Source organism: Columba livia, chromosome 4 (genome assembly GCF_036013475.1).
Source record: "Columba livia isolate bColLiv1 breed racing homer chromosome 4, bColLiv1.pat.W.v2, whole genome shotgun sequence".
Taxonomy (NCBI): Eukaryota; Metazoa; Chordata; class Aves; order Columbiformes; family Columbidae; genus Columba; species Columba livia.
This window is the reverse complement of record NC_088605.1, coordinates 64,609,115-64,634,198: the sequence shown is the minus strand read 5'-3', so window position 1 is coordinate 64,634,198 and position 25,084 is coordinate 64,609,115. Positions and strand designations below refer to the sequence as shown.

The 25,084-nt window shown below is 38.3% G+C and overlaps 1 long non-coding RNA gene across 2 annotated transcripts in view; it reads right to left on the bottom strand.

Annotated features, from left to right (window-relative positions):
- Positions 1-25,084, bottom strand: part of LOC110361277 (uncharacterized) — a 144,484-nt gene that overhangs the window by 85,297 nt on the left and 34,103 nt on the right. For both annotated transcript variants that reach the window (XR_010472417.1, XR_002417764.2), the window contains exons 2-5: positions 21,187-21,312; positions 9,960-10,081; positions 3,896-3,940; positions 2,286-2,382 (exon numbers count right to left, since the gene is read on the bottom strand). This is a non-coding gene — a long non-coding RNA (uncharacterized LOC110361277). The remainder of the gene's footprint in view (positions 1-2,285; positions 2,383-3,895; positions 3,941-9,959; positions 10,082-21,186; positions 21,313-25,084) is intronic.

Here is a 25,084-nt window from a genome sequence, read left to right as displayed (position 1 = left end):
CAGATTTTGTTTCAGCACAATAGAAAGTTTGGTGCCAGCTGCAAATTTTGGTTATATAAATGACTGTTTGTGAAATGCAAGTGTTTTCACCAACTAGGCTTCAGTTTGATCCACAAGCAAGATATGGAACAACCACAAAAGTTCAGATATTAATTTGGGCCCAAAGTATAGGTCAAGACCTATTTGGTCCAAAGTGTGCAAAAAGTGACACTAATTTGTTCTATGGTACAGCTGACCTAAAGAGCAAAAAATTTGGATAAAAGTGACAATTATGGTTCTCTTTTACAAAAGTGCACAGTTGTGATATAAAAATTGGCCATGTGACAGACTCCACAAGAACAACAAAAAATTGCTCCAATGGTTAACTATTAATGAAAATGTGCATCTTCTTTCTAATCAAACTTATCCAGGTCCCAACCTGCAGTCACTGTATCTTCTGACAGCTTTTCTCTGCTAGAACAGTGATCTCAGTTTTCAAGTTTTACTTGCCTGACAGGTATGCATCAGCAACGACTGAAGTACCCATTAAGGTTCTCATAGTCACACTAAACAATATAAATATAAACCATACGTATTTCCTAATCCCTCCTTGATCCTGACATTTGTTTTCTGATCAGCTTTTGCCAATCCAACCTGAATTTTTGATGCTTGGGCACACTAAAACCCAACAGCCATCAAGACCAAAATCAATGTGCCTCAAGATTTCTTTGCTTATTTATGTACGGATCATATCAGCTCGTTTGGCCACAGCAATGGTCCAGAAGGTAGCAATCAGTTATTATGCATTTTGATTCCCAGTTCTTTATTCACTATTTCCAAGTCAGAGACCCCTCTCCTGTAATTACAGCTGTCCCCCTGGCTAATAGATGTAGGAATTATTTGTCCATATTCAGACATACTATTTGTTGCATCCAGATGACCATATGATCTAGTTTTCCTTTCTCATTAATCACTCCTCAGTCTTTATGCCACTATTACACCATCAGTAAAGCTTTTACATTTTATTCCAGCATGTTAACATGGACAAATGTTAGACATAATGTTAATGCCAATTAAATAGGATTAGTACCTTTTGCAGATAATATCAAGCTTATGATTACAGAGAAAGATGGTATTTCCACCAGAATGAGGACAGCAACATGACCTAAAAAACTTTTTAAAAACTTCAAACCCTTCAAGGAATATATCCTGCCAAGTTCTAAGGTCAGAGTCTCTTGTTCAGGAGAAGATATGGAACAAGAAAGGCACTGAGAATTTTGCAAAGTTCTCAGGTTACTTTGTAATTCTTCCAATTCTCCTTTTCCAGCCCTCCATCCAACATTATGGGATGAAACCATCTGAAGGAATGAGTTGGAAAAGTCTGAAGAATAACTTGAAACTCTTTTTGGCTTCTGGAAAATTCTGAAATCCCTCCTATTTAATTACACCACAGCTTGTATAACACTTTGGCTGTATTTCCTTCTCTGCTTTGTTTTGTTTGTGTTACTAAGAATATTTGCATGAAAACAGGATATTTGTTTATTAAGAGTTCATCATCTCCTGCTGTGTATTCCCCACTTAAACTCATATTCCTTAACATTTATTAGCAGAAGGAGACCATAAATCCTGTTTCCCGTAAATGTGCCTGATAATAAAATGAGCAAAGAAACAAAGTGAAGTAGAGAGATTCAGGGAGAAAGAGAGTAAGTGAGAAGGAGAGACTAGATGATACATACTGTAAATTCTGTCTTCCAGGTGCAATGGCATAAAACATTCCCCATGCCATGTGAACTTTTCTTTAGAATTTTTTATCCACCCTTCCATTCCTTAGCTGTCATCCTTCAAACTGGGCAGACAAAGATTAAAGTCCTATCTTGTCATCAGAAAGTGAATGAGTAACACCCTCACCCCTAATTTTCTCTAAAAAGAATGCCAACTTAAAGGAGGAATATGCGACATGGAAAAGAAGTATTCACATTGCCCACACAACAGCTGAAGAAAAGATTTAAGTGTTTGCCAAGAAAAGACTAAGCAAGCCTCAAGTACAGTCTTAGGTTTAGCTCATACTGTCTTCTCATTTATCATTTTTCTTCAAAATGTGGTTTGCATTTCCAAGATGTACTAGATTGATAGATTCTCACATGACTGAACATGTTTACAATTTTGCAGGCTTTTTTTAGAGTGAAAATCTGCAAAGATCTACAAGTAGTTGGCTAGAGAAAATGAGTGAGGAACTGTTCTGGAGTGCTAAGCAATAGTCCAAAGCATTAACATACAAAACACGCACCCAAAGGATTTCCACTTACCCTTTTCAGGATAAAAATGGAGATTAAATGCAGTCAGTAACCATCTTCAGTGCTAGACATTTATAAATCTGTGGATATTTTACTTCCAAATAGGAATCTAGGCATGAGAAAAAAAAAATGTAAGAAAAGGACTGGGAATGATTCCCCAACTCTGGTATACAGTACAATCAGTATTGTATGATCATATCTTCAGAGATGTTAAGCAAACAAAACCACCCTAAAAATAGGGTAGATGTTGCCTTTAAGAAATCATGTGATAAGCTTCATTGGGTGTTAAAATGTATCTATCCATGCTGGTCCCAGCTAGCATAAAGCCAAGGACAACTTACTAAAATTTAAGAGTAGTAGTTTAAATGCTATTTAAGAATCATTTATATTGGTTTCATGAGGCATGTCAGTTGTATCCCTTTCTCTTTCCTTTGTCTTTCTTGAAGCATCACTTTGTTCCGCCTAAAGCTGATCTGTCCTTCTAGACTCAAACCATATATTTTCACTGATGCAGGTATGAATTCTGCAGCTACACCAAATTGCTTCTCAACCTGTGGAAGTTTCACATACACAAAGTGAGTCCTACAATTCTGCCAGTTAAAACTCTCATTGGTACAAGCAACTTGACAAAAGAAAACAAGAAACTGAAGGTTAAGGCAGTTACATATCAATCCAAAGACCAATGGACTGTCTTGTCACCTGTTTTCTTGTGATGCTTGTTAGCTTCTTCAGGAAGCTGATGGACCTGATGATGGACCAAATCCTAAGTTAAATTTTTCAGCGTGCTGTCTCTCACAGTATCCGGCAAACAATCTCAAGTTAGACAAATATTAATTGACCCACTCCCTAGAAGGGTGAATTGCTTGAGCTGGGCTTAAGCTCTGAAATGATGGGGACTTTGTCTTTTTGTCCCCCTTCACAAAGAATGTACCACAATTCCCAGAAAATGAACATGATTTTTTTCTTTCTAATAAAATGAGTATCATTTTTTTTGGTTTCTTATGTGTGAAATCAACACTTTCACAAGCAATCCCAGTTGATGGGTGCAGTGCAAGAAACTAAATTCCTCACTTTCTTGAAAATTACAAATACCAGGAAGTAACAGAATATAACAAACAACAGGCAGAGTTCCTACAAAACATCCAAAATATAAGGATTTATTAACTGGATTAGTAGGAAAAAATATACAACTGCAATCCATGGTCCAGACATGAGTCATGAATGCAGTTCTCCATTATTTGGTTTTGTGGCATCCACTATTCAGCATCATGCCCACTGCTTTCTTCATGCTCAATTAGCCAAATGGTCTTGTCATGACACAAATCTCAAAGACTGTCTCTCTTGTTTGGGAAAGATGGTCTCCGATATGGGGAGAACAGCACCTGGGATGAACTCCCTTTGGGCAGAAACCCAGGAAAATGGACACAGAAGGTGTTGACATGAATTCCAGTAGCTACCGCAGTAGAGACAGTCAGGTCATCCAAGACCAGGCTCTTGTTTCACAGCTTAAAACATTTGCAAAACCCGATCTCCTCCAGAGATGAACTGTGGGATGTCTTCTCTTATTCCACTTGCTCCCTTCAGGAGGTCTAAGGACAAGACCTCTACTGACAGTTCCTTACCTTTAGTGGTCCATGCTCACCGGGACACAGGCAGAGAGATACAACCTAAAAGAACATGAATTGCTCAAATTTTAATCAGAGACTTGACTACCTGCCAAACTGCCCCAGAATTGGTAAGGAATCAAAAGTTCTTAAATCATGTTTTAGACACAGGCTTTAAATCATTTGGACTTTACATTTATAATAAACTACATGCTTTATATTTTTATATATGAAACTCCATCAGTAACAACTAAAGCCAAACACTCTCTAAAACCAAATTATTCCCATGACTAGAAGTGCAGATTTTTTAACTGTATTAGAACAGAATTTGAACAAAAGAAGTCATATCATTATTCCAAAATGGTAACTTGCAAATTTTAGAGACAAAAAGTTGTCAGCCTCAGATACCTGCTGTGAGACTCCTAGTTCCAGCACCTACTTTCAGAAGCAATGAGACTCCGCAAGTTCCTCTGTGGACAGATGTCTAAAGAACTTGAATAATCCTTATTTAAGATAATCTCAGCTTTACAACTCTTGCCATTTTCCATTGTAAGGATACAAAGTGCTAACTATTATGTCTGATGTATCTTGTTGGGAATTTGGGACCTGCATGACTTATGTTAAATAATATTTGGATATTTCATATTTTTCTTGGACTCATCTACACATTTGTCTTGGTGCCAGAATGAGGAGAAAATTAAAAAGATTTTAAGAGATCCCAGTTCTCAAACCATTTAAGCTACAGTGCTGAATGTTTTCTCATTACTTAACTCCAGTAAAAGAAGACCAACATGGTTCATGAAGACATGGAATTAGGTGCCATATTTTATTTCAGAAAGATTAATAGCCGTCACAACCAGAGAAAGCAGATTCTTTTGCATTATGACACGAACAGCAGAGATTACAGCTATGATGTAGGCCAAGATGTAAGGACACACATTTTTGTCTGAATGCTTACCCACAACCTCAGGATCAGCATCAAGTCATCAGTATATAAAGCCCAGACCATACAGCAGGATCTGCTTGTGCAGATTTCTAATTCCTGTGTGGCATCCCATTAAGTTCAGTGAGACTGTGCATTGGATAAGAGTTCAGTGCAAGATCGGAGCTTTGATTGCAAGCTCTTCGCTGCACCAAGATTGTCTAATTCTATGCTTTATAAAGTGCTGTGAACATCTATAAAGCTATATAAAAGCATAATAAATAAAGTGACAACAGAAGCAATAAAGCAAACGTAAGGCTAGTGGATTCAGGCAGTGTTGGATGCAGTAACCAGCCACCATATATGTAGCTACTGGAAACCATACGGGTCATATCAGACAGCAGCAGCAAAAATGCCTTTTCCATAAAGCATACTTATCCTAACATTTTGCCAGGTTTGTGTTATTTTCCTGTACCATTATGTGTCGGCTAATCTGTGCACGACATATTCCAGCTTCATGCGAATCAGCCTTTTTTAATAGGTAAAAATTAATCCAAGGTGTTTAATGACGTCCAACCCAGTTAGGATTTCCCCCTGTATTTACAAGTCACTACAAGGGGACAGTGAAAGAAACAGGGATGTTACTCATTGAATACCCATTTAACCAAGAAAAATAGTATCTCATCAGTGGTTTTGTTACCAATGTATTTGCACACAATAGAAGATTTAGCAAGCAGAATGAGTTGGTTTGTTTGTGATGATCAAGCAGAGAGAGAGTCTAAAATTCAGCTGCAAAGATCTAGTCACAACTTACCAACATTTTTGTGAATACCCACTAATTCAGACTCCTCCCCCCAGTGCTTTTCACAACTATGCCAATTAAATGCGTAAAAAGTCAATAGTGAAAGTTTATCAGAACCAGTGATCTCCACATGCAGGTAATAAAGATACACGTCTCTTCACCTGAAACACTATTTCAGCACAGGACTCCTGGAAGCTGGCAGAGCTCCCTTAGTAGCCAGATGAGGAAACCTGAACTGGCCATGTTTTCTTCTGTTTATACTAGACAGGAGACCAAGGGAGAAATTCGGATTCATGCTTAGAATTTCCCAGTGTTTGGAAATACTGTTCCAGTGTTTGGAGTTTTTATCTCTGACTTGTCTCTAATCAACGTGTACGTATATACTTTGAATCGGATTCTATGAAAAACAGTCATTTAAATATTTAATGGAGATCAGAGTAACTTTGGTTTTATACTTCTCTACAGCTTTCTTTCCTGCATCTTGCAAATCAGTAGCAAAACAAAGAGAGAGAGAAAGCTGAAGGATCTTCCTTAAGAATTATTTTCTTCTTTAAGACAGGTTTAAGTTTCTCCATAATTCAAAATGACATTAGAAAAATGGCAATACAGATCCCAAACTCTGGGTACAAACATGTAATCTCAGTTGAAGCTAGAACCCTCTAAAGCAGGAGTGTCCAACTCCTTTTCACCGGAGCGAAGATCCATTACTAAGGATAAGCATGTACAACTATGTTAGCATGCATTACAGAAAAACAGGAAGAGTTTATAAGGGTGAAAGTTGCTGCTGGTGACCCAAAATCCACACACTAAGCATTCGAGGGACAGAATGGTGGGGGTTTCCGATTTTTTTTTGGTTGTTGTTTGGCAGTTTGTTTATTAAACTTCGGGCTGGTTAAGTCCCATTGCCTGAAAGCCCTATAACAGCTGGAGTGAATTAGACACAATGCTGGAGTGTATCTTACAGTGTAGATTCATGTGAAAGGAATTTGGCTCATGTGCTCTGAGATCACTTGCCACTGCCTATCAAAGCAAAGCAAATGGGGACAGCCAGAAGATTCTCTTCAAAAGGGCACTCCTGAGCTGAACTAAAATGTGTAGGTAGATACTTCCTGTGCATGTTCTTTGAGGGGAAAAAAACAAACAAACAAAACAAAAAAGAAGCAATGAAGAGACTGGTAGAGCTCACTGACCCACAGAAGATTTTCTAGTGGTTTGCAGGGACAATGGCTATTAAAAAAAAACAAACAAACAAACAAACAAACAAACAAACAAACAAAAACTAATAAATCACATGAACGGAAAACTAAGATAACACTATACCTTCCCTGTAATACAGTTTTTCCTCACACCAATTGGTCTGACTTCACCAACAGGTCTGCTATGTAAATACAAATGGAAACAGAGGTAGTACAAGTAACTATTAAATTAATAAACTGAGTAGTTACATAATCCTTCTGCTAAGTTATGATCACATTACAGAAAATTCTGAGAAATCTCACCCTAAGTGATTCCTATACTGTTTCCTTTCAAGCTTCCTTGCAAATGACCCAGTGTGTTGCCTTTGGTGTTTTGGTAGGAGACTACACACTTACCTTGATTTACTTAGCTTAATCAGAAAATAAAAACAACAACAACAACACCATGCCACACACCTTTGCATTCAAGCAATCTGACATGAAGTAGATTATTTCTCTGTAGTCATCAGTGTGTAAAATCAAAGGTAACAATAAGGTTTGTTTTGTTTTGATTTTTAATTAAAGTAAAACTGAACATTTCTCCATACCCCCTTTTCTGTAAAATCTAAACATCTGCTTAAGATCCTGATGCAGTAACATAATATGTCTGCAGCCTTCATAGTTATGAATAAATGCATCTTAAAACACAATACTGTAAAAACCATTCCTCCTCCGTTTGCCTGCCAAATTCAGAGTTCAGAAATCTCTGACCTGAGTCCTCTAATCAGTTTCTGGCCCTCTCACCTCCCTCGGGAGCTGCAAAGGTGGAGGAGGCTGGCCGGGGCCGGCACTGCTCCCTCATCCTGCAGGAGAGCCCTCCCTGGCACATGCGTGCCAGACCCAGAACCATGCCAGACCCAGAACCGCACTGTGCTTACTGCTGTAGGCCCTGGCAAAGGAAGACTTGTCGGGGGAGATGGGAGACATGACAGGGCCATGGTCAAGCCAGCAGAGCTCAGGCGGGGAACGCACTTGAAGAACCGAAGCATATCTGTGCATTTCAAACCTCCTGGGAATTTTGTTTGGCATGCGAGGATCACAAGCAGTAGTGATGTCTGGGGTTGAAATCAACTTATCTAAAGAACACCTTCGATCTGTTGCACTAAGGTCAAAGGTATCCCCTGAATATACTATTGAGGGCTCAATAGCTATAAAAGCTTGAAAATTATTTTCAGTGTACTTCATTATATCAAAAAGAACAGTTAGACCAAATAGAGCCTTGAATCCAATTAGGCAGAACTCGTAGCTGTGTTTTAACATCTTTCTGCTCAGGTTACACTTTGTGAACTGAAATTAAAATCTCCTCACAAGGCTATTCAGACGTATCCTACAAACAATGGTAGTGCTACTCCCATCTCACAAAGATGAAGGAAGGTAAAACAACACTTCGTACCTAGCTTGTCTGTGCACAAGAAACAAAAAGGAAATTGAAAAAAAAGAACTGGATTTTACTTATTTCTGAGCTAGTCCCAGATTAAAGATCAATTTAACTCACTGTTCTTAGACAAGGACTATGGTCCTCATTACCTGGACTGTGAAGGAAGTTTTGTGGATATATTTTAAAACTCTACTTCAGAGTTATTTAATTTAGAATTGGCTTAGTCAGTGACATTTCTGTACATTATTTCATGGATCATAGCTGTGCATGAATGGAAATATACTCTATTTGATGTTTAAATATCAACACACCTTGTGAATATCACAGTGTTCAAGCAGCTGTTCTAACAAGAAACACCTTTAAGTCTGGAAGGCTTTTTAGCTGAATCCATTTTGTTTATCTCTGATAGACTATTTCTGATTAGTTACCTAGTATGAGTTACAGAGTTATCAGCTCTTTATGAAAGGGCTAACCCCCCAAACCTGCTATTTTTCTAGGGGATAGGGGTATTTCTTTGTTATATTTCACTTCATTGTCTTTTGTTTCATTTTCTCCTGGTAGAAGACCCTGCCAAATATTTCAAAGCCCTCTTGGCAAGTAGTAAAATCATTTGGACAGAGTATACTGCAATTAGAGCTTTTTGGCAGGTTTCATGTTTTGGATGCTGATGAGAAGAGTATCAACTGTAGCGCAGTGGACCAGTTCATAATTTCAGATTATTTTCTGCCACACAGCACCATTGCTACAGATTGTGTTTACTTGAAAAATCAGCAAGGAGACACATCCCAATTTCTATGTTAGTTTTTTTGGGGGTTTTTTGAAGTGCAGATAACACCAAAAAAATCAGGTTTTTTCCTCATGTCTGTCACTGACTCAAAACTAACCCATGTTATCTTATTTCTCTTCCTAACCTTCTGTTTCTTACCTCCAAAATGTAATATCTTATCACTTATACAAGCAAAGGTTGTAAACCCCACAACCTCATTTGCATTGCTGTCATTAGAGGCCAAACTCAATTATTCTCTCTTTTGTTTGGCTTTGGCACCAAAAAAATCCATGAACATCCCACTAAGTCACATTTTTTGGGTGGCAGAGGTGGCAAGGACCAGGGTTGCAACCTCATGCAGGTTTCTGCACTCCAGAAGCCATATGATGTTTTTATTGGATCCTGTTTTAAATTTGTGTCAGCACTTCCTTTATAAATCCTTATTTTGATATGGATTATAAACTGCTCATAAAAAATCCATTCTAGACTAAAAGACTATTTTGTTCATGTGGGGAGGCGTTAAGTACCAGACTGGATGATTTGGTCTTTCTAGACCCTAAGATTACAAACAAAACACCCTGTGAGAGTTCAGTAACGTTTTTACCAGTCAGTGACTTGTTCTCTTTATGCTTTACAGTTAAAGTATTACGCAGGCTGTTTGCTAGAGTTTTTATTTCACCTACATAGCTTTTCCAATAAAAACTTCCAATGAAACCTTCAGCAACAGACCACAATGCAAGACATGCCATTATACAATTTCTTCCCCTGCTAGGAAAAGTCCTAATGCTTTCTGCTATTTCTTCCTCACAGAGTTATCACCTTCTGAGAAAAAAAAACTCATAAAACTAAATCAGGGTCAGAAGGTACTGAGGTCAAAAAGGGGTCAAGATCCATGTCCTCATGCTCAGGGAACATTGTTTTTCTTAAACCTTCTGTCTACCTTGTGGTATTTCACAATAAAATAACATTGTGTTTTTACCTGTCACTGTAGACAGCATTGCTCAGGAATCAGCGCCTCACTTGGTAGCATTTGCAGTTCCTCGTGATGATCTCTACCACATGCCATGATTCCTTCTGCAAGTAGAGCTCTGTTGAATAGACCTTCATAATGAAGTTAGGAATTACCAAGACAGTTTTAAAAATGCAGCTTCCCCACACCCTCCGGCCCCTTGTTCTCCTGTCTTCAGAAAGGATACATTTGGTTTCTGAAGGCAAAACTTGGCTAATTAACCCACCATAAATTGTGATTTCTCCAAAATTGTCTCATTCCCAATGATCTCACATTGCAGAGCAACCTAAAGAAGAAAGCGGGACTTTCTTGGTGCACTTCTCCTTAGTCACAGGGTACCTTTGCTGTTTGCCTTCCCATCCTTCACACACCGTGAAGCACCATTAGCATGTTCAAGGAAAATGCACACAGCCCTCACTGTGAGCCTCCTATTCCCTGTGCACCACGTTGCATTTGACAGACAACACAGCAATACACAGAATTCACATGCAACACCTTCAGGAATAACCAGCTGCCTCCATGAGTCCTCCAAGAGAAGCAGAACAAGCACATCTTAGGAATCTTAAAACTGAAAATGCTACAGAAAGCTGACACTGATCAATACGTAGTTTTATAATAAATAAAAAGCAATCCCCACAATAATATATAATACTGTCCACAGAACTGCATTGAGTTTAGCTTTCTGAAAGCACTGAACTAGATTCACGTGTTGCAGGGAGAGGAAACTGTGCAGCCTCTGGTGGTGCTGTTTTCATGATTAACATAAATAATTTGATGTGAGTGTTCTTGGCAACATTGGTGGCTGAGTACTGCAGAAGCTGGATAATGCTTCACTGATGATTTGCAGAAATCCTTGTATGTTTATATCTTCAGCAGGCCATCAAATCTAAGATACGCTTTGGTCAGTTTAATAAGTTTCTTGGGAAGCAAAGTAGTGCTGCCATTATCAAGGATGCTTGCTTCTGCCTAACGACTTATATCAGCTTTCTATATTTGGGTGATAGATGTGCTTGAACATTATGCATAATACATCACTTACACAATAGGATTATGACTTGTTATTGATCTCCATCACTTTCATCACCACATCCACATCAACTATTTTTATCAACCTCAATAACCGGTTACATGTATGTATATATGCAGTGATGTACAATTTCAAGAAAGCTTACAAATCTTGCTCACTGTATTCTGCATTTTCTGTTTGGTCAACTCTATTTTACAGTATTTGCTTCTTAAAGTAAAGTTGGTTTTGTAGGTCTTTTTGTTTGATTGGGTGGTTTGGTTTGTGTGTGTTTGTTTGGTTTTTTTTCCTCTTTTTTCTCCTGTTATTGAATATTAACACCTTTCTTCATTAAAACTCATAGATTTTCTTTTTTGACCTTCTGCAAGGAAGAGGTCTCCATTAACAGTATTGAAATATTAAGGAGCTGGTGGATTCTTTGATTTCAAATTAGCACCACCACATACAATGGAAAAAATCCATGTTTAAAGTAGATACATTCATAAGAGTTAAGTACTAAAAGTTTAAATATGTATGGACATACTTGCCACATTTCCCCCTAGAAAACACCAATCCCGGCTAGACACCATGGAATGCAGAGAAATTAAAAAACAATTTAAAATTATGTAAAATGAACTGCATAATTTTCATCCGTGTCTTTAGCGTGCTTTTCTTTTTTTTAATTAAATCCATGAGATTTACCAGTCAGATACCTGCAAAGATCTGGACCTCTGTTCTCTGCAGGGTTTCAGCTCCCAATGTTTCACTTTCCCCTTGTTGCAATATGTTGATAGAATAATAAATAGAGGTGGAATTGCAGCATCTTTCAAAGGTTTTTGGTTTTCTTTTTTTTCTCCTTAAGTCCAAAGCCAAGTACAGCATTAGAAAAAAACAATTATACAAACTATTCTGTATCTTTACTAAAGAAAAGTAATTCCTCACACATACATAGCCAGTCACTAATGGAAACCGGAAGCATAAATCACAAACACATCACAAGCACATTCCCCAAGAAGACCAGTTCTCCAGAAGACTGAAGATGGGGTTAAAACTGCAGCTTCCTCTAATAAATGAAAGGAAAACCTGTTTTTGCTTTGTTTTACTTCATAAGCATGTAAATGACAGAGGTCATTCCTAGTGCTAACTTCATGCTTCAAGGAAAAGAATTTTCTTCTGCAGAAAGCATTCCACACTTAGCATACTGCATCTAGCAAAAACAGAGAACAATAAAAACCCCATTATCTTAATGACTACAATTAGAAAAAGAAAATAAATGGAGATAAGTTTTATAGATTGTTGCACATCTGGGGGCACAAAATATCCACTTACTGTTGTGAAATAAACAACAGAGACTATGAAAGCAGGTTATGCCTGAAGTCAAATTATCTATTTATGTACTTTAGAATTTAAAAACTAGAATGAGGTCTTAAAAATTAGGTGAGGTCCATAGGTGGTAGAAATAAGCAACCAAGTTCACATGCTCTAGGGGTTTTTCCCCTCAGAGATGCTTGTACCTAAGTGTTCACATTCCTTATCTGCGTTCCTATTTTTGACGCTTTCACCTTAGATTATAGAGGTTTAAGTAAACTGGTCACAGAGAAATCAAACCCATATCAGCATCAGTGGCATCACGATCTGCTCAACAAAACACTTAAGATATCACATATTTTTAGTATCTTTCAGACATTTTTATCACAGCATTGTTATGTTATACTGAAGTTATGCTATGAGGTGTAGAGAGGAAGGAGCTAAACGCTGGTTTGCTGAACACTGCAGCATCAGCAAAACCTAGCATGAAACCCATACTGGTTCAAAACAAACTCTGAAATCGAAGAGAGGGCATAAAAGATTAGTCATACATTGTCTATTGAAACAGAGATGATAATGCAGCCTACTGTAGACCTTTGCTGAGTCCACTGTAATTCTGAAACATTGTGTCTTTATTTAGCTAAAAGCTAAAGCTAATAATTTTGTCCATAAAATCATGTTTTACACAAATAGTGTTTATTTCTGCCCCAGATTAATATTTTTGGCTGCAATCTGTTTTAATCTACAAGGCTGACAGGATTTAGCTCAACCTGGCCCTTGTTCTATCCACTGGACAACACAGATCTGCAGTCTTCAGGGTCAGACTGAGGCATGTGAGTGAAGATACACCCCAGCACACCACACTTCCTCTTGTCTCCAGTTTCAAACCATCATCCACCTCTCTTGCACTTTAAAGCAACAGGATTCTAAGTCCTTCAAGAATTAACACAGATGAAATTTCTCTCCACTGGGCTCAGTTCATGACAATTTTCTAGCTAGCCTGTCCATGTTCAACATTGTCTCTTCCCACAGCAACGAGTAGGTGAGCATGCTGTAACATGGCATGCCCTGTCCATCATCCTCCATCCAGCAGGAGACACATGTTGCAGAAAGCCAAAGAAATGCACACAGTACCTACTATGTGTTGAGATTTCCTTAGCTCCTGAGGGAGTCTAGCCCAAGGCCAGTATTGCATGCAAATACATTTGATGTATTTTATATAGCAACAGTACTCAGCTTATTTTGTAAAGGGTTGAACATAGTTGTGCCTCATTCCACACTCTCTATAGACTATGGCATTAAATCCAATGACACTGTTAAAGAGGGTGCATGCTAAAATGTCCAAAGACAAACATAACCTATGTGGCCTCCACATTCAGCTCTGATCCCCAACAGGCAAGGATGTACATGTCTGGTTTCTGAGCAGCTGAAAAGAATGTCCCAGGATCATGAACTTGAACACCACTATATTCCAATGCCTGCTATTTTCTAGTGGCTGGCTGTAAGTCTTCAAAAAACACCTCACCCTTGACAGGGATTAATTTGAGATTAGTCTTTCTGAATGGAGACAGAACTTCAGAGAAATACTTACTGAATATCACCTGCAGCTGCAACAGACTAATGTGAAATTGCAGACCTTGGGAAAAAAATACTGGAGTGAGTAGAAGAAAAACTACAGAATGCTTTTCAGTAGATCCTACGTACCATGGCCTTTGCATCCAGCTAGGCTCTTCAATAAACATACCTGATTCAGTAACCACAGCTGGCCCCTGTAGTTACCATCCCACTGCTGGAGTCAGTGGAAGTTGCTGAGTGTGCTCAAGACCACGTCACAGTAAAATGAAGCACCCTGCCCTCTGCTTCAAGCAAATTACAAGATCCTCTTTCCAAAACACTGGATGAACTGACTTTGGCTGAACAAAACAGTGAATAAAGAAAGTATTTTTCTCTGCTCGCATGCAAGTAAGTGGAGGCTGGAGCAGTTCAGATATTTTGAAGGCAGCATTCTAGGCGGAAGCAAAATAGAAATGGAAAGCAGTACCTTTATGTCTCTCTCTTTGTCCTCAGTCTATTCTACCTATTGCCGTAACTTCAGCTTTTACACTAACTCCTCTGCTTGGCTGGATGAAGCTCCCTGGCAAACATGAGATCAGACCCAATAGGACAGAGACTGCTAATGAGGAGTTTCTCCTTCACACCATTCTGCAGTGGAACAAAGATGCTGGAAACAGGGACATGGGCACTGCTTTGTTGAGATATGTGGGGTAAGACAGCTGCTTTACCCTACAGAGTGCTTTTCTGCAATAACAAAGAGAGCACTTCTGTGACAGATGAACAGAGATGCTTGGGCCAGTTAACAGCTCCTGGAGTTAACTAATTTTCAAGGTGTTTATGGATTCTGGATGCCAGGTTGGCATCAGCTATAGTCAGTTGAACTAAACTGAGCTAAGAACTTCCTTTAGAAGAATGAAAAATGAGTAATCTCATGGCACTGAGTTCTGGGGCCCAGAGCACTCTTTCTATAGTGTCTCTGCTCTATTACAGCCCTGTCCTGACCAGAGCTCATGTTTAATAGTTGTGCTGAAAACTCACTAGAACTGTAAGCCTGAGCAACAGATGAGTTTATTTGACTTACACCATATGATAGAAAGACTCCGGGCCAGATAAGATAAACTTAGTTTACAAACAATAAATGAAGTCATTTGACCCAGAAATCTTTGGTTAAAAGTTTGTCTAAGTAAAACATATGGAATATGTACATAAACATATAAAACATAAGAAACGTTTTCCCATGTGTTCTCAAAGGCATTTCACAAATATGCACTTTTTTCACACAAGTGCCATATTCATCTGGGTTTGCATGAATTAAATTAGTGTTTTTGTTTGAAAGGTACCTGCAGGTATCTATGAGAGTTGTTAGTTCTTTTATAATTTCCACAGGTGTACTTTATGCACAACTTTTTTTATGTCTGACCACAAGGAGACTGTTTAGCCTGGATGTATTTCTTTTCAGTCAGAAAACCTCTGAACAATGCAGACAATGGAAGCTCTTTCCACATTTGGAGAAAATTACATTTTTGTTTTGCTTTATGAGAAAACAGACCATCTAAAGTTTCTTTCAGGTATTTCTTGTTTCCTAGCAAAAGATACTCCCTATCTTGCAATGTTCCTCACTGAGAGAACATCCAGAACTAGAGAACAGCTCACTATTATTTTTATGAATTACCTGAGATCACACTACAAGTTACTACGATTTTTACTATCTGAAATGATTTAATGGTCACCCACAAATTGTGCAACTCCTTACCTACTATACATCATGTGACTTTCTTTTCTTTGATTAGATTAAGCAAATCTGAGCCAGGGGCTCAAAATGTGCTTTTCATGAGTGTTCTTATGAACAAAAAGGTACTTTCACAAATATTCACAGAAAGAAAATAAAAGCCTCAGGTCAGGAAATCACTAAAGCATGTGTTTAATTCCACCCCTCCTTAAGAAAAGAGTTACGCATAAGCTTAAGTTGCATTGCTTAACTGCTGTCCAAATAAGGCTGTTTTTCTGAACCAGAACCAACGAAGAGGCAGCCACAGTTCAATCCTCCTTACACCCTAAAAATGGTTTACAGAGAATGAAGATTTCTGATTTCAACAATAATGTATTTTTAAAGTAACTAATTCTGCATTTTTATAACATCTAATAGTTTGTATTCAGTTAATACTGGCTTTCAGCCCTCTGTCCTTAAATTCTCGTGCCCTCCTCTGTTCAAAACACACTTAATACCACAGCCTCCATGTGTCCCATTATACAAAATTTGTGTTTAAAGCTAGATCCAAGAGTGACTGAAGTTAATGGAAAGACGTAATAGATTTCAATGAGAGTTGGATGAAGAACTGATAGTTTAACTCTGGACGCTCCCTTCTGAACATTCTCACTAAGGTGCTGATCCAGCTCCCACTGAAGTCAATAGAAGGATTTGTGTTGGGATTTGGATCATACCTCTGTTCTTCTTGGAGTCAAATTCCCTTCGTCAATATGTACACGCACAAATACACAGATCTAAGTGAAAACAAATGTTTGGCAACTTGAGACATAAAGTCCAAATCTGTATCTGTATATTTGGGCCAAACCAAGATTGTTATGCTTGACAAAAACATCAGTATGCTGATCTGGTTTTGTTTTTTGCTTACTAGTAATTGTTTGGTGAATATAAATCCAGCCGCTCTTATTTTTTGCATAAATGTGTTCCTCTGTCACTGTAGACATTAAAATGATAAGAGATTTCTACACAAAACTCTATGTTCAGACTTGTCATAACTTTGACAAAAATAATTCTCTCAGACTAGAACTTTCCATGCTTGGTCTCCATCAAGAGCAATTCTGCTTTTGCCAAATATGAAGAAATTTGTTTCAGCTCCTTCTTAGTTTCCAAAATACAAAAGGTTTCTCAGCTAGGATCCATCCTACACTCAAAACAAAAGGGATATGGGCTGGATTCCCAGAGGTGCAGCAGTCTTGTAATTCTCATTGGCTCTAGCATTTCTAAAATCAGCTTCTGTGTTTTTAAAACATGAATACCAAGGGGATGAGGGAATACTGACTTGGACACAACGAGCCAAACAGAGCCTTGGCTAGCACGGTTACAGGGAGTTAAGATGTTGCCGATTGCTTCATTTGCTGAAAGTGGGTGCTATATGTTATATATATCTTATGCTATGTGCTAACATAGCAGTTTTCATGGTAGCATACAAGGACAAGAACAAGGTGGACATCAGAAGGAAGATGAAGAGATGTAAGAGAATGTAAATCTTACAAACTTTTGCAGATCTGTGTTTTCAAAACAACTGAAGCAGCCTTTTCTGCTATGTGGACCAAAAAAAATATATATATATAAAAAAAATAAAAATCATAATTTAGGCTGCTAGCAGTGCAGAGTAAACCATACCCCCAAACAGACTTGATTTGCAAGACCCAGTGACGAACAAACTGGTTCAGCCCCTTGTATCTTTTCTAGAATGGTCAGATGCCCCTCCGTTTTAGGCTAAGATGACCCTCTCTGGTGTTACCCATCCAAGCACCAGTTCAGACTACTAATTAATCGTCTAGGTAATTCTGCAGTTACTTAGCTGGTGTTCTCCAAGAGACTGTGCTGCTGTAATTTTTACTGCATAAAGTAAATACTGTCAAATTATTTGTCTCACCATATTCTCAAGATATCAGGTAGTCCCCTTCAAAGTACATCCATGTCACCTAACGGTGATAAGGTCATGGGAAGCACCCAGCAATTGAAAAGTAGTTCTTGGACTTCAAAAATTACTGAGCAAGCACCAAAAAATACAGTGATATTGGTCTAGTAACAATCCAATCTCTATTGCTCGAAAATGGTTTATTTAACTCATCAGCAAGGTAACACAGAAGAGCTTTTGGTTACTCATTCTCTGGCTGACATAGTCATAAGATATTTCTCAAAACTGGTCTATTCATTGTAGAAAAAAGGATTAGAGTCATTTTCTGTGTGTTTTTTTTTTTTTTTTTTTTTAATCTGTGAAATAGCGATTACCAAATTATTAACTTGCAACATGAATTTGGGATTATATTAAAAGGTAACAGAGTGAGTAATGAGCTGCTTAGTAAATGGATACTTCTTAAAACATGGGGAAGTTACAAAACTACTCTATTGAAGAAATACAGCATCAACAGAGTAGCAAGGTACAAGAAGGTAAGGCAAATAGGTAGCACCAGAGAAGATGCCAGTAGATGGAACTGGAAGAATTATGATTCCATATGGGATCTCCTCCAACCTGTGCAATATAGTTAACTTCCAATTTTGTCTGCTCCAGTAAACTGATAATTGGCTTCTCCTCTGTTTTTCTCTTTACCATGCAGTAGAGCTTTATCTCAATTAGGGTTATTAGGGTTTCAAAACTATTATAGTAAGATGATGATGGAAAGATGAGAGTGACTGACATCACACCCATAACTTGGGAGCAAAAGAGTCAGACTCAAGTGAAGGAATGCCACCACCTGAGACGGAAGATAAAATGGAATAGAATAGTTCAGCTGGAGGAATCTACAGCAATCACCTAGTCCAAGTGCAAAAGTGCAAAGGCAATAGTGATTGTAAGGGCATCTGCAGCTAGAGAGAGAAAATAATATAGTTTACACTAAAAGTCTGTAGCTGGGGTAGCTATGTACAATTTATGCAATAAAACTGTTCACCACCCTACTGTGGTGTTTATCTAAGCTTTTGCTTGTTTTATAGGCCTTGCTACTGCTTCTAATGCCATAAAATAAACGTTAAAATAAATGAAAAGAGAATACATAACTTTCCCTAGCAATAAATAGGCTGTGAATTAAAGAACAGAAGTAGCTACCTTCAAATGGCTAGAATGGTAAATGCAAACATGCATTAGCAGTCCCAGAGGATGACAGATGCCAAATTGTCTGGATGATGTGTTCATTCACGTCCAGGCAGGTACTGACAACAGCTCCCATCTAAAGGTGAGGTCACATACTCTGTTGGCACCTTATTTAACATCCACATCTGATGACTGAAATCCCATCAGGATTTAAGGCAGTTCTGCAATGCCTGATTTTACAAAAGGCACTAAAACCTTAGCATAAAATAAGTGATGCCCGTTCAAATACATCTGTACACTTTGTTGTCAAGGTTGTGCTCAATCTTGTAAGTTTTTCTAGGCTGATGACTTGTCTCACAAAGCCAAAATGTATCATTGGGGGAAAACAAAAGGAAAGGCTTTTTACAGAAACAATTGGTTTGGAAAGGGTACCTTACCACTGTAAAGACAGTCTACACTTTAATTTTTTTTCAAAGCTTGATAAGCTTGATCACCTTCTACTAAATGCTCTATCACCTACCAAATCAGGTGTATAACTTTAGCCTATATTTTAAGTCTAAAAATGGTTTTCTGCATTTACTGCACATTCAGGAGCTAATTCACGATCAGACAGTAGAACTCAAGGCATTTATTGAAGAATCAGCAGTATTCTTTGTATTTAACCGTACCTACGCTTCTGTATGGGCTAAATCACAGCAGCTTCTGTGGAAGATTTAAGTCCTGAGGCACAATTTCAGAGCACTGGAGGGGCCTGTCTGTGAAAGAATGAGATTAAGTGCATATCATCTCCCTGAGAAAGTTCAGATTGGTAAACTTGGCAGAACAACAGGACAAGTCTTCAAAACCGCTTTACTTAGCAAGATTTGGAAGAAATGCGCCAACTGTACATTCTCTACCCTCATTATATTCTTGGAGTTTTGACTTCCTCTGCTGCTCCCCAGCCACAGATAGGTATCTAAACACAGGGAAGGCAGACTGTTTTCACAGCTGCTATTACCGTGTTATACCTGTGTACTGCAGGCCACACAGGGGGAGTGCAGTCACTTGACTATTAAAATAATAAGATGTAGTTTAAATCAATGAGGTTTAATTGTGCTCCTTAACATTCAGTTCTGTACCTAGAAAAAAAAAAAAGTTGCTAGAAAAAGGAGAGTAGGTAGATTTCTTTGGGGAAATAAGAACATAAAGTAACGTAATCTTACGAAACCACCAACACTTCACAGTTCTTTGTCTATACTTGACAGCATATATGTGGCTCTGTATTTCAGAATGTATCAATACCTCCCAAAATCTATGCATGTTGTAGGGCAAAATGGCATATCAGAAATATTTTTCCCTTTTAAATAATAATGAAGGAGATTAAAAAACAAACAAACAAACAAACAACAATACATAACCCAAACATGAGACATGAGTCTGAACTTTAAGACTTCAATTTTTTCAAAAGTCTGATGAGGAGCAGCTGTTTAGGGCTGTTTAGCCTGGAGAAAAGGAGGCTGAGGGCAGACCTTAGCACTGCCTACAACTACCTGAAAGGAGGTTGTAGCATGGAGGGGGTTGGTCTTTTCTAAGTAGCAAGTGATAAAACAAGAGGAAATGGCCTCAAGTTGTGCCAGGGGAGGTTTAGATTGGATATTAGGAAAAAATTCTTCCCAGAAAGGGTTGTCAGACACTGGAACAGGCTGCCCAGGGAAGTGGTGGAGTCACCATCCCTGGAGGGGTTTAAAACACATATAGATGAGGTTCTTAGGGAAGTGGTTTTGTGCTAGAGTTAGGTTATGGTTGGACCTGATGATCCTGAGTGTCTCTTCCAACTGAAATCATTCTATGATTCTATGATTCCCCCTTCCCAATTGAATACTGCACTTAAAACAGCTGTATTTCAACTGTGGAACAAACTACCTATAGCTGATATAGGACTCAGTGTACTTCTAGCACATCCATAGTCTTACTTCAATCACATAATGCTGGTTCACATTGGCCAATGCCATTGTCCAGTGACCTAAAAAATAATTTTCTTCCCTTTATTTATAGAGGGGCAGGTTAGCATCACAAAAACAATCCTGTAATTGCTAATGTTGACAATGCCACATGAAAGTATTTGGAAACATTTAAGAAATTACTGTATAAATCTGCAACTTCTGGATATTCACATAGGTCCATTACAATGAATGGAGTTTTGTCAATAGGCCAATTGATGACCTGCCTGCTAAAACAAAAGAAACCCAGCCTTGATCATTCTTTTATTGTTCTGATTCTTTCTTTTGCAGATTTAGAAAGTGTAAGACAACTGCTTAAAATAGCCCCAGAATTTATTATTTCAGGAGCAACGTTTCTTAATAATACAGTCAAAATGTGTTTGGAATTTGGAAACACGTTGTATTTTTCAACAACACACCAACCAATCAAAAAAGCTACATTCCATATCCAGGACAAAAAAATCATGTCTGTTAGAAAACAAGAAAAAGTACATCATAAAAAAAAAAAAGAAAATACTGCTAAAGCTAAAAATCTGTAAAGTAACACTGACCTTTTTATATACCTCATAAACAGCACAGAGAAATTCCTGCTTCTGCCAAGCATTCCAAATTTTCATTAGCACAGTAACCATTCTGACTGATAGCCAGTGGCTCAAACCGGTTCCTCCCTTCTGCTCCTGGGGAAAAAGCAGAACAACACAGCACCACCTCATAAGCCACCCCCATAGATTTATGTTATATCACTACACCACCTTTAGATGGTGAAACAGCTGAAAGTGACAAAGTTAGATCCAAGATAACAGTGTACCATGACATGAAAACAAAATGCCATAGAAAGTTCTTATTTTACAGAAGAGGAATTTATGGGAAAGCATAGGCCATAGGTAAAAAGCTCTGACTGTGTAAGACTTCAGCTTGGATTCTGATTTTACTGATCCCAAAATTCAAGATAATGTGACCTAAGATTTTCAACCAATAAGCAGATATAGCTTCCAAATTTCTCAGTTTTGGAAGCGATGGCAATTACCTCATTATCTCATGAGACATTTTGATATGTAAGATGTTCCAGAGCAAGAAAAGTAGTTGGTAGTTACCTCTGGTGCTGTTCATGATGGAATACAAAAGAATGTGCTAGAATGATTACTACTACAACAAAATACAAATGAGATATAAAGTGGAAAAAAGGAAATAAAAAACCCATTAGTTCAATGCTTTTCCAGTTCTCTTCCCTGTAATATATAGATGGAAAACAAAATTGATTGAGGGGGCTTTAGCTTGGTGCATGATATTTAGGTGTCACAATAAAGTCTATGAAACCCTCACAAAATATTGTTTCAGCTGCTTAGAAGTACATTTTGCAGTTCCATAATGTTGAAGGTACCTGATTCCTCATCAGAAATGTACAACACATCATGGGCCTGGGTCCTGTTACAAGAGAAACAGTTTAAAGGAACTGCAAGTGAAAATGATCTTTGTAGCAGATGATGTGGACAACATAAGCTCATTGTCAGAAAATACTGCAAATTAATAAAAGGTAGCAAAACTAGTTCTTTGTATAAAGTGTGCCAAAGGACAGAACGGATTATGCCAAAAGACAGAGAATTCCACTTAAAAACAATGACAAAAGGAATAAGCAAATTTCTCTGAAAGGTGCAGTTTTTAAACTTCATCTATAAGACTATTAAGAAAAAAACATGAAATCCATAATACCATATAAATTTATTCTGGTCAGCATTCTATTTTAACAATGACATATGTCTCAGTAGTGGAATAATTCCTAAGATGTGGTTAAGCATGCAAAATGTTATTATTCTAATATTAAATACAATTACGATTACTTGTTTTCTCAGTTCTTTCTTTCAAAAAGGCAGTCATAATCAATCAAGTCCCAAATTTGGCATGTGTCTGTATGTGACTGTATTATTTAATTCCACACTCATAAAATTCACAAAGAATAAACCTGATGAAGTACATATGCATTTTAATAAGTAAAAGGGACAAATTAATTCATTGTCTATTGAAGCAGTTTTATAATATCAAAACATATGCTGAACCAAGCTGTAACCTATTAAAACAAATCATACAGGCTTTAATTACAATCCAAATCTGCACTATTAAAGTAATAAAATGACCCTAAAATAAATATTATGGAAGTCATGTTGTCCCTACAAATGAACACAGCATGAGTGAGTGATACAATAAAACACCCTAACGTTAACGTGCTATATGTACCACTGTGGTGTCCCACAGAGCTAAAACAACAAGACATAACTCTCTTCTTCCACAGCTGCGGGCAAAATTCTCTCCCATAATTTGCCTTTGTTGGCCACATTCACCAGATTTACCGAATTCCCAGTGTCAGGAACCGCGGGTGCAGACGGGTGCAACACCAACACACAGGGGGCAGACCAGTGACACAGAGCATGGGGACAGGCCTGCCAGTCTGCTCAGACGTTCTCTACACATTTGTCTTCATCTCCCCACACTGCCTACTTCTAAAAAAATTGAGGTCAAATTTCACAGGAGGAGTAGGAGGGGAGGGTTACGTACTCCATTCCCTGCCAGGTGCCAAGTACTTTCCAGCTCCTGCTGCTCTCAAAGCTGACGGCATGCCACAGTGCCCATGGCAGCCACGGTGAGCTGTCCCTTGCCCACCCCTGCTGAGGTGACATAGCTCACGTGGGGCAGCATGTTCCAGCTGGGCCCTTCTTCCTCCCTGATGCCCCCCAGGGAAGGTGTAGTGCTGAGGGACCCTGGAGATCTCCAGTTCTGGGGGATATCCAAGCACAGAGATGTCAGGAGCCAGATGCATCAATACAGAGCTAGGGACTAACTCAGCTTTACTGTGAAAATAGTCCCAGTTTAAACAATAAATTTTGGCATTACTGTGTGGCAGCATAATACAATGGAGGAGTCATTCTTGAGATTATCCATGCAAAGAACATTATTCATATGACTTTCACACATGAGAATTTGGACGGTCAGCCATAAGTGTGTTTTTTTTTCTTCTGGGCAAGTACTGATCTCCAAATACAAGATCTGATATTATTTCTTAAAATAATCTGCTATTTTAGAATACTTGATATGTGATCATGACATTTATGATCTGTTGCAGAGCCTGTACTGAAGTCTAGAAACACTTTAACCACAGTATTTGCTGCCATTTTCTAAATCATCACATACCACATTGATTCTGACAACAGAAGAAAAGATGACACAGGCACTGAAATAGTTGAATTTGAACGGAAGGCCACAGTTCTTACTTAACCATGTATTTTCCAGGGACTATGAGATAAAACAAATCCAGGACTTCTTTCTACTCCTTTGTAACCCAGATATTCAAATTTATCAGTCTAATTCAAGCAGACAAGGACAGCTTCTCAGTAGGGTCCCTTTATGCGTAAATAGTCATAGGTCTGCCAGACCTCACAGGTCACCAGTTCCAGATCTCCTTCTGAGGGCTGGCTCTGAGCACAAGATCTAACAGACTGCTACTCACTATTTATCTTTGGCTTGCACTAAGGGAACTCGACTGCCTTTCCAGTCTGACCCACCAAACACAACCCTGAATATACTACCCACCTTCTGAGATGGTGTTTTCCCTTGTAGGACAGTCACCAATGCCTCTGAACAGTTTCCAGTGCTTACTGGGACATGTCACATCAGCTCCCATGCCTGCAGTCACCCCCAATTATCATGTGCTATGGAACTACCTCAGCATTTTCCCAAAGCCCCCTGCTCAGTTATCAGAGAAGAGCATCAATCACTCACCATGCAACGTGCATGACAAGCTACAATTACCTTGCAATACAGGCACTAAGAGAGAGATTTCTGACTTCTCTGTGGTTACCTCCCCTACAAGGGTGAATATTGAAAAAGCAGATGAGAAAATGAACACATGTCCCTCTATAATGAAAAATTAGTTTTAAGAAGGCATTAAGCCCCTTAGCCTAGCTGAACAGTGAGCAAAGGTCACCAGGGCTTTCTGTTAGTATCATAGTAAAGAAAATGTGTTCAGACCCTAGTAAAATGGGAAGCTGTTAATAGTTTCTGCATTAAGTATTGCAGTCACAAATGCTAATTCTGAGCTACAACTGAAATGGGTAGGACACTGTGCATCCATTGTAGCCCATGATTCTTCAGATTAATCTATAAGAAATATATGAATGTGTGAGGAAAATAAAAAACAGAAGGAAGGCAAGAAACTGCAAAAATATGACTGGCTGGATAACAGTGAGCAAACTACCTGAGCAAAATCAAAAACTACTATACGGTAATAGTCCCAAAAGTGCATGCCATAAGACAGTTATATTCTATATCTTCATGATAATTGCAGAATGTTGATTTTGTCTGTGTGAGTGTATGTAACAGAAAAGAGTGTATGTAAAAGAAAAAGTAGATTGCCACCTACTGCTTCTAAAAGATGCCAAAATTCTTAGAAGCTTCAGT